The sequence below is a fragment of the Budorcas taxicolor genome, chromosome 13 (assembly GCF_023091745.1).
Source record: "Budorcas taxicolor isolate Tak-1 chromosome 13, Takin1.1, whole genome shotgun sequence".
Taxonomy (NCBI): Eukaryota; Metazoa; Chordata; class Mammalia; order Artiodactyla; family Bovidae; genus Budorcas; species Budorcas taxicolor.
The window spans coordinates 48,180,980-48,191,815 of record NC_068922.1 but is presented as its reverse complement, the minus strand read 5'-3'; the positions used below and the strand labels follow the sequence as shown (position 1 = coordinate 48,191,815).

The window sequence follows — 10,836 nt, the reverse complement described above, 5'->3', positions numbered from 1 at the left end:
ATACAGTGTCCTCCTGTTCCCAGAGGCAAACATTTCTAATTCTTTTAGCTCTTTCTCCTGGGTGTTAAATCTATATCTCTATACAGTGGAACCTCATTACTCAGTTCCATATTTGAGAATTTGCCCAGCCTCCCCTGGTGGCTCAGACAGTAAAGAATCTGCCTGCAATGCAGGAGACCCAGGTTCGATCCCTGGGTCAAGAAGATCTTCTGGAGAAGGGAATGGCTACCTGCTCCAGTATGCCTGCCTGGAGAACTCCATTGATAGAGGAACTTGGCAGGCTACAGTTGATGGCGTCACAAAGAGTCAGATGTGACTGAACAACAAACACACACTACTAGATAAACTTTATTTGTAACTCCAAAATTAATATTCAAGGTGTTTTTGCAGCAGACAACAAAAAATTTGAGTCACCTCTAACATGCTAGTGTCCAACTGAGGTGGATCAAGACAGTAGACAGCTTTCTTATTTCATGTCTCACACAGATGTCTTCAAAAATAAACAATAAAGAACTTCCCTGATGGTCCAGTGGTTACGAATCTGCTTGCCAATGCAGGGGCCACTGGTTCAATCCCTGGTCTAGGAAGATTCCACATATCATTAAGCAGCTAAATCCACGTGCCGCAACTACTGAACTCACTCTAGAGCCTGTCCTGGGCAGGGCTCTAGAGAAGCCAACGCAATGAGAAGCCTGTGCACCACAACTAGAGAGTAGCCTCTGCTCTCCAAAACTAGAGAAAGCCCACAAGCAGCAACAAAGACCCAACACAGTCAAAAATTAATAAATGAATAAATAAAGTTTTAAAAATAATAATCAGTTAAAAATCTACAATAGTAGTATAAAAGAGTTTTATTTGACTCAAATTGAGGACTATGGTCAGGGAGACAGCAACTCAGATTAATCTGAGGAACTGCTCTGGAGAAGCACGGTTTTCCACACAATCTTGTCATAACAAAGAACATCAAACAAGTCAGGGATACATCATTTCAAGTTTTCAAAAATAAATCAGCACATACACAGCAAGTTAATATGTCCTTGGCACCTAGGAAGGGAGTCTTATCACTGAAGGAATACCAGCATTGGCATCACTTGAAGACAGGCATTTCAACTTTATTTTTAATGTGGACATTCTTTACTTCCAGTCAGTACAATCTTTTCTTTAGTGATTAAAGCAAATGTACAATGTATGTTCAAGAGACCACAAACAAGCTGTTTTAGTTAACATAAAATTCAATTAAAATCATGATTAACCCAGAAACCAGGCATTCCCATACCTCAATAGGTGAAATTTTCCATCCATTATTTTTCCCTTTTGATTGTAAATCTTTCTATAGAAAGCACTGATGATCAAAATATTTGTCCCCTCAATGCCAGGGTGGTTGCTGCCTGCCCTGGGCCCATCAAGTCCCTCAGTGCTAGGCTTCCTTTTTTGTTGTTTACATATGTATAGAGATCTGCCTAAGAAGGAGATAGTCTGCCATCCAAGTGAGGGGCCTGCGCCAAGAGGAGCCAAGTGAAACGAAGCCCGAGCATGGTGGGAGCCAAGCAGAACATAGCTCCAGTGCACAGAGGAGATCTAATCCCGCCTGGCCCACACTGCCAAGGCAGGCCTGGCATGCAGGAGGAGAGCCAGGTGCTCTCCATTCAGAGCCATGTCATCCACAGCTAGAGGGCAACTGGGTGGCCATGTTCCTGCTGCAGGTTTTGGGGTTTGAGGTGGACACAGTGAACTCTGTCCAGTTTTCAAACCACACAGGCCACTCTCCCTTGAAGGGCCAAGTGTTGAACTCAGATGAACTCCCCAAGCTGTCAGATGGGCTGAAGCTGAATGACATGAAGAAATATGACAACGTGCTCACAGGTTACATGCGAGACAAATCCTTCCTGGCTATGGTGGTGGACATCCTGTGGGAGCTGGGACAGCAGAACTCCAGGTTTATGTGAGCAACTCTATGAATGGAGACAAGTGGAATGAAGAAGACTCCATGTACTTCCCTTGAGGACTTCCTTCAGGTTTACAGAGAGAAGGTCATGCTGGTTGCAGACATCATAACCCCCAATCAGTTCTGGGGCTTCCAGTGGTAAATAACCCACCTCCCAGTGCAGGAGAACTAAGAGATACAGGTTCAGTCCCTGGGCCAGGAAGATTCCCTGGAGGAGGACATGGCAACACACTCTAGTACCCTTGCCTGGAGAATCCCATGGACAGAGGAGCCTGGCAGACTACAGTCCATAGGGTAGCAAAGAGTCAGACATGGCTGAAGCAACTTAACACACACAAACGACCAGCTCAAGACTGAGTTGCTGAGCAGGAGCAGGATCCCTAGCCAGAAACAAGCCTTAGCAATGATGCACATGCTGCATTTGATGGGCCCCAACATGGTGGTCATCACCACCTCAGATCTGCTGTCACCCAAGAGGCAGCAACTACCAAATTGAGCTGGGGAGCCTGAGGATGCTGACCACTGATGGCTCTGTGGTGACACAGCACATTCATGTGGAGATGCACAAGGTGGACACAGTCTTTGTGAACACTGAGGGCCTCTTGGTGTGGATACACAGGCACCCTAAGGCTCTCTGGGTGATCTGTGAGTACACCATGTTGCCAGGTACCATGTTCTGCAGTGGACAATCAAGTGCACAAAAGCCAAGCCTGGGGACAGACCAAAGCCTAGCCTGGCCTAGCTGAAGCTGAGAATGGTCCAGAGCAAAAAGAATATCAAGAACCCAGAGATCATTATCCAGGCCACAGTGCTCTGAGTGATGCAGAAACCTGCCTCCTTTAATGACCATCGTTAGGTTTTCATCCTTGTGAAAAATGTAAAGTCTACATTTTTTATGAGAAAAAAAAGAAAGAAAGAAAGAAAGAGACTTGCCTGATTATTTAATTGAGGGAAGGCAGAGTAGGGAGTAAAAGTCAGACATAGCTAACTGGGCATGCACAGGCATGCTAATTGGGGAACATTTTATAGGCGATGCATGCATGCATGCATGTACTAAGTCGCTTGAGGCATGTCTGATTCTTTGCAACCCTATAGATTGTAGCCTGCCAGGTTCCTCTGTTCGTGGGATTCTCCAGAAAAGAACACTGGAGTGGGTAGCCATGACCTCCTCCAAGGGATCTTCCCAAGCCAGGGATTGAGCCCACATCTCTTCTATCTCCTGTGTTGGCAGGTGGGATCTTTACCAGTAGCACCACCTGGAAAGCCCTTACAGGTTATGAAAGTGAAAGTGTTAGTCATTCAGTCATGTTTGACTCTTTGTGACCCCATGGACTGGAGCCCACCAGGCTCCTCTGTCCGTGGAATTCTCCAGGCAGGTATACTGGAGTGGGTAGCCATTCCCTTCTCCAGGGGATCTTACCGACCCATGGCTCGAACCCAGGTCTCCTGAATTGCAGGCAGATGCTTTACAGTCTGAGTCACCAGAGAAGCCTTTATACGCTATAAATTTTATCAATTATGCTGAACTGTCACATAAACATTGTTACACTTGTTTTTAGAAATAACCTTAAAGCATGTCCTGAATAACTTCATACCCAGCAAAAGAATAATAATACCTACTATGACAAAGATGATCATTTGTAAAGCAAAGCAGGAAAAAAGATCAGACAACCTTGTAGTCATTTCATCCTTTTGGGAAATTGTGTGTGTGTGTGTCTACTTTTCCAGGGTTGTTCATATAAGTGCAACAAGTAGTGTGAGCAATAGAATTATTGCTTCCTTGTTTAACCAGCAAAACTATGAGGCAGTGTTCTATTACCCAATACTATGTGGGCTAAGGAATTTAGGGATATCTGCTATGCTGCAGTGCTTTTTGCAGTTTCCTCAACTATTTGACCAATGGTGGCTGATGGATTTCTAATCATATCTCTGTTTATACATTCTCCTGCATTAGGAACCAAGATTGCCAAAATATTTTGACATGAGGTATCTTATTATCTTGCTAACACGGATCTCTTGACTCTGTAATAGAGAGGAAAAATGGATTCATCTCTTTATTTATGTAAAGACAATGTAGTAATATATTATCCTAGTAAACATAAACCTTCTATTTGCCAGCTATTTAAGACTATGTGCCCATCTTTAGGAAGGTGGATCAGCCCCAATATCACATACAAAGACAAAACCTGGGTGAGCACAAGTGATCTCTCCCACAGTGCTTTCACTGCAAGTTTTATTAGCATGAAATTCAGCCATGGGTCATTTCTCTTACAGGCTTTCCAAAAGCCATCTCTATAGTATTTGACATAAGGGAGTCACTGGCATAATTTACTTGTGTTTTTTCATTAAGACATTTGTTAATTAAATAAGAAACAGAATGAGGTGTCCTAAAGTAAGTTATGTCAAGCCTCTAAGGATCAAGGATCGTATCAAAGAAGGGACGCTTTAGTATATAGAAGAATTTGTACCTGAAAGGTTAGGCCAAAGGGAGGTCAGTATAGGTGGATGGTAATGTTAGAAACATTTGAAAAGTCAGTGATATGAGTATTATGGTCTTGTACTATGGCCAATTGGTCTTGTACTAACAGAGGAATTTGATGGCAAATCCAACAATCAATTAGATTGCCTCTAGGAGTTATTGTTGTTGTTCAGTTGCTAAGTCGTGTCCAACTCTTTGAGACCCCATGAATTGCAGGGCACCAGGCTTCCCTGTCCTTCAGTATCTCCCAGAGTTTGCTCAAACTCATGTCCATTGAGCTGATGATGCCATCCAACCATCTCATCCTCTGTCACCCCCTTCTCCTCCTGCCCTTAATCTTTCCTAGCATCAGGGTCTTTTCCAATGAGTTGGCTCTTCACATCAAGTGGCCAAAGTATTGGAGTTTCAGCCTCAGCATCAGTCCTTCCAATGAATATTCAGAATTGATTTCCTTTAGAATTGACTGGTTTAAACTCCTTGCTGTCCAAGGGACTCTCAAGAGTCTTCTCCAGCACCACAATTCAAAAGCATCAATTCTTTGGTGCTCAACTTTCTTTATGGTTTAGCTCTCACATCCATGCATGACTACTGGAAAAACCAAAGCTTTGACTATACAGACTTTTCTTGGCAAAGAGATGTCTCTGCTTTTTAATATGTATGTATTACTGTCTAGTTTTGTCATAGTTTTTCAAGGAGCAAATGTCTTTTAATTTCATGGCTGAAGTCACTGTCCATGGTGATTCTGGAGCCCAAGAAAATGAAATGTCACCCTTTTTTCCCATCTATTTGCCATGAAGTGATGGCAACAGATGCCATAATCTTAGTTTTTTCAATGTTGAGTTTTAAAGCCAGCTTTTTCACTCTCCTGTTTTGCTTTCATCAAGAGGCTCTTTAGTTATACTCTGTGACAATTTTACTAAAGAATTTTCTTTTCATTCTCAGCATTAGGACAAAAGTATAGCTAGAAGCAAAACAATAAGTTTCCATTTTGAATAGGAGGACAAGTATTCAGTTCACAGAACAATTGAATTAGTAGGGTGGGTCTTGCAGGCCCAGTGTGGATTCCCGTGTCAGCTGTATGCCATTGCTGTCATCCTTTGTCTTAGTGTGTCATTTGAGGTCAGAAGTCCTTTCTATAAAACAGTCCAGTGCAGAAGCCCTTCTTAAGTAGGAAATACAAACTTAAGAGTCAATTCCCATCAGTTTCACTGCACATGAGCTACTTAAGAATACTTTTTTAATTAATTTATTTTTTATTGAAGGATAATTCCCTTACAGAATGTTGCTGTTTTCTATCAAACCTCAACATGAATCAGCCATAGGTATACATATATCCTCTCCCTTCTGAAACTCCCTCCCATCTCCCTTCCCATCCCACCCCTCTAGATTGATACAGAGCCCCTGTTTGAGTTTCTCGAGCCATACAGCAAATTCCTGTTGGCTATCTATTTTACATGTGGTAGTGTAACTTTCCATGTTACTCTTTCCATACATCTCAACCTCTCCTCGCCTCTCCCCATGTCCATAAGTCTATTCTCTATGTCTGTTTCTCCATTGCTGCCCTGTAAATAAATTCTTCAGTACCATTTTTCTAGACTCCGTATATATGTGTTAGAATATGGTATTTATCTTTCTCTTTCTAACTCACTTCACTCTGTATAATAGGTTCTATGTTCATCCACCTCATTAGAACAGACTCAAATGTGTTGCTTTTTATACCTGAGTAAAGTTCCATTGTGTATATACACCACAACTTCTTTATTCATTTATCTGTCTATGGACATCTAGGTTGCTTCCATGTTCTAGCTACTCTAAATACTGCTGCAATGAACAATGGGATGCATGTGTCTCTTTTAACTTTGGTTTCCTCAAGGTATATGCCTAGGAGTTGGATTGCTGGATCATATGGTGGTTTTATTCCTAGTTTTTTAAGGAATCTCCATACCATCTTCCATAGTGGCTGTATCAATTTACATTCCCACCAACAGTGCAAGAGTGTTCCCTTTTCTCCACACCCTTTCCACCATTTATTTTTTGTAGACTTTTTGATGAGGGCCATTCTGACCAATATGAGGTGATATCCTATTGTAGTTTTGATTTGCATTTCTCTAATAATGAGCAATGTTGAGCATCTTTTCTTCTGTTAGCCATCTGTATGTCTTCTTTGGAGAAATGTCTGTTTAGGTCTTTTTCCCACTTTTTGATTGGGTTGTTTGTTTTTCTGGTATTGAGTTGTATGAGCTGCTTATGTATTTTGGAAATTAATCCTTTGTCAAGTGTTTCATTTGCCATGATTTTCTCCCATTCTGAGGGTTGTCTTTTCACCTTGCTTATAGTTTCCTTTGCTGTGCTAAAGCTTTTAAGTTTAATCAGGTCCCACTCATTTACTTTTGTTTCTATTTCTATTACTCTAGAAGATGGGTCATAGAGGATCTTGCTTTGATTTATGTTATCAAGTGTTCTGCCTGTTTTCCTCTAAGAGTTTCATAGTTTCTGGTCTTACATTTGGGTCTTTAATTCATTTTGAGTTTATCTTTGTGTATGATGTTAGGAAGTCTTCTCATTTCATTCTTTTACATGTAGCTGTCCAGTTTACCCAGCACCATTTATTGAAGAGGCTGTCTTTGCCCATTATATATTCTTACCTCCTTTGTTAAAAATAATGTACCCATAGGTGCATGGGATTATTTCTGGGTTTTCTATCTTGTTCCATTGGTCTATATTTCTGTTTTTGTGCCAGTACAATCTTGTCTTCATGACTGTAGCTTTGTAGTATAACCTGAAGTCAGGAAGCTTGATTCCTCCAGCTCCATTCTTGTTTCTCAAGACTGCTTTGGCTATTTGGGGTCTTTTGTGTTTCCATATGAATTGTGAAATTTTTTTTCTAGTTCTGTGAAAAATGCCATTGGTAATTTGATAAGGATTGCACTGAATCTGTAGGTTCCATTTGGTAATATAGTCATTTTCACAATATTGATTCTTCCTACCCAGGAACATAGAATATTTCTCCATCTGTTTATGTCATTTTTTAAAATATAAATTTATTTATTTTAATTGGAGGCTAATTACTTTACAGTATTGTATTGGTTTTGCCATACATCAACATGAATCCACCACAGGTGTACATGTGTTCCCCATCCTGAACCCCCCTCCCACCTCCCTTCCCATACCACCCCTCTGGGTCATCCCAGTGCACCAGCCCTGATCACCCTGTATCATGCATTGAACCTGGACTGGCGATTCATTTCACATATGATATTATATATGTTTCAATGCCATTCTCCCAAATCATCCCACCCTCGCCCTCTCCCACAAAGTCCCAAAAACTGTTCTATACATCTGTGTCTCTTTTGCTGTCTCACATACTGGGTTACCATTACCATCTTTCTAAATTCCATATATATGCGCTAGTATACTCTATTGGTGTTTTTCTTTCTGGCTTACTTCACTCTGTATAATAGGCTCCAGTTTCATCCACCTCATTAGAACTGATTCAAATGAATTCTTTTTAATGGCTGAGTAATACTCCATTGTGTATATGTACCACAGCTTTCTTATCCATTCATTTGCTGATGGACCTCTAGGGTGCTTCCATGTCCTGGCTATTATAAACAGTGCTGCAATGAACATTGGGGTACATGTGTCTCTTTCAATTCTGGTTTCCTTGGTGTGTATGCCCAGCAGTGGGATTGCTGGGTCATATGGCAGTTCTATTTCCAGTTTTTTAAGGAATCTCCACATTGTTCTCCATAGTGGCTGTACTAGTTTGCATTCCCACCAACAGTGTAAGAGGGTTCCCTTTTCTCCACACCCTCTCCAGCATTTATTGCTTGTAGACATTTGGATCGCAGCTATTCTGACTGGTGTGAAATGGTACCTCATTGTGGTTTTGATTTGCATTTCTCTGATAATGAGTGATGTTGAGCATCTTTTCATGTGTTTATTGGCCATCTGTATGTCTTCTTGGGAGACATGTCTGTTTAATTCTTTGGCCCATTTTTTGATTGGGTCATTTATTTTCCTGGAATTGAGCTGCAGGAGTTGCTTGTATATTTTTGAGATTCATTCTTTGTCAGTTGCTTCATTTGCTATTATTTTCTCCCATTCTGAAGGCTGTCTTTTCACCTTGCTTAGAGTTTCCTTTGTTGTGCAGAAGCTTTTAATTTTAATTAGGCCCCATTTGTTTATTTTTGCTTTTATTTCCAATATTCTGGGAGGTGGGTCATAGAGGATCCTGCTGTGATTTATGTTGGAGAGTGTTTTGCCTATGTTCTCCTCTAGGAGTTTTATAGTTTATGGTCTTACATTTAGATCTTTAACCCATTTTGAGTTTATTTTTGTGTATGGTGTTAGAAAGTGTTCTAGGTTCATTCTTTTACAAGTGGTTGGCCAGTTTTCCCAGCACCACTTGTTAAAGAGATTGTCTTTAATCCATTGTATATTCTTGCCTCCTTTGTCAAACATAAGGTGTCCATAGGTGCATGGCTTTATCTCTGGGCTTTCTATTTTCTTCCATTGATCTATATTTCTGTCTTTGTGCCAGTACCATACTGTCTTGATGACTGTGGCTTTGTAGTATAGTCTGAAGTCAGACAGGTTGATTCCTCTGGTTCCATTCTTCTTTCTCAAGATTGCTTTGGCTATTTGAGGTTTTTTGTATTTCCATACAAACTGTGAAATTATTTGTTCTAGCTCTGTGAAAAATACCATTGGTAGCTTGATAGGGATTGTTTTGGGTAGTATACTCATTTTCACTATATTGACTCTTCTGATCCATGAACACGTTATATTTCTCCATCTATTAGTGTCCTTTTTGATTTCTTTCACCAGTGTTTTATAGTTTTATATATATAGGTCTTTTGTCATGTTTGATTTCTTTTGTCACTGTCATAATTTTCTGTGTACAGTTTTTTCATCTCCTTAGGTAAGTTTATTTCTAGATATTTAATTCTTTTTGTTGCAATGGTGAATGTGAATGATTCCTTAATTGCTTTTTCTGATTTTTCATTGTTGATATATAGAGTTGCAAGTGATTTCTGTGTATTGATTTTGTATCCTGAAACTTTGCTAAATTCACTGATTAGCTCTAGTAATTTTCTGATACCATATTTAGGGTTTTCTATGTACAGTCATGTCACCTGCAAACAGTGAGCACTTTACTTCTTCTTTTCTGATCTGGATTCCCTTTCTTTCTTTTTCTTTCTGATTGCTGTAGCTAGGACTTCCAGAGCTATGTTGAATAATAGTGGTGAAAGTGAACACTCTTGTCTTGTGTCTGATTTTAGGGGGAATGCTTTCAGTTTTTCACCATTGAAAATAATGTTTGCTGTAGGCTTATCATATATGGCCTTTACTATATTGAGGTAGGTTTCTTCTATGCCTGATTTTTGAAGACTTTTAATCATAAATAGGTGCTGAATTTTGTCAAAGGCTTTTTCTGCATCTATTGAGATGATCATATGGTTTTTATCTTTCAATTTGTTAATATGGTGTATCACATTGATCAATTTGCATATATTGAAGAATCCTTGCATCCCTGGAATAAACCCAGCTTGATCATGATGTATGAGTTTTTTGATGTGTTGCTGAATTGTTTGCTAAAATTTTGTTGAGGAATTTGCATCTATGTTTATCAGTGATATTGGCCTATAGTTTTCTTTTTGTGTGTTGTCTGTCTGGTTTTGGTATCAGGTTGATGGGGGCCTCATAGAATGAATTTGGAAGTGCTCCTTCCCCTGAAATTTTTTGAAAGAGTTTTAGGATAGGCATTAACTCTTCTCTAAATGTTTGATAGAATTCTCCTGTTAAGCCATCTGGTCCTGGGTTTTTGTTTTTGGGGAGATTTTTGATCACAGCTTTAATTTCAATGCTTGTAATTGGGTTGTTCATAATTTCTACTTCTTCCTGGTTCAGTCTTAGAAGATTGAACTTTTCTAAGATTCTGTCCATTTTCTCTATATTGTCTTTTTTATTGTCATATAGTTGTTCACAATAGTCTCATAATCCTTTGTATTTCTGTATTTTTCATTTCTAATTTTGTTGATTTGATTCTTCTCTTTTTTTCTTGATGAGTCTGGCTAAGGGTTTGTCAATTTTGTTTTTCTTCTCAAAGAATAAGTGTTTAGTTTTATTAATCTTTACTATTGTTTCTTTCATTTCTTTTTCATTTATTTCTGCTCAGATCTTTATGATTTATTTCCTTCTACTAATTTTGGAGGGTTTTTCTTCTTCTTTTTCCAGATGCTTTAGGTGTAAAATTAGGTTGTCTATTCGACATTTTTCTTGTTTCTTGAGGTAGGATTGTATTGCAACAAACTTCCCTCTTAGAACTGCTTTTGCTGCATCCTATAGGTTTTGAGTTGTATTCTCATTGCCATTTGTTTCTAGAAATTTTTTATTTCCCTTTTGATTT

The 10,836-nt window shown here is 39.5% G+C and overlaps 1 pseudogene; it reads left to right on the top strand.

Moving 5' to 3' along the window:
- The first annotated feature begins 1,617 nt into the window (after positions 1-1,617).
- LOC128058747 (pyridoxal kinase-like) lies at positions 1,618-2,762 on the top strand (annotated as a pseudogene).
- Positions 2,763-10,836: the final 8,074 nt, after the last annotated feature.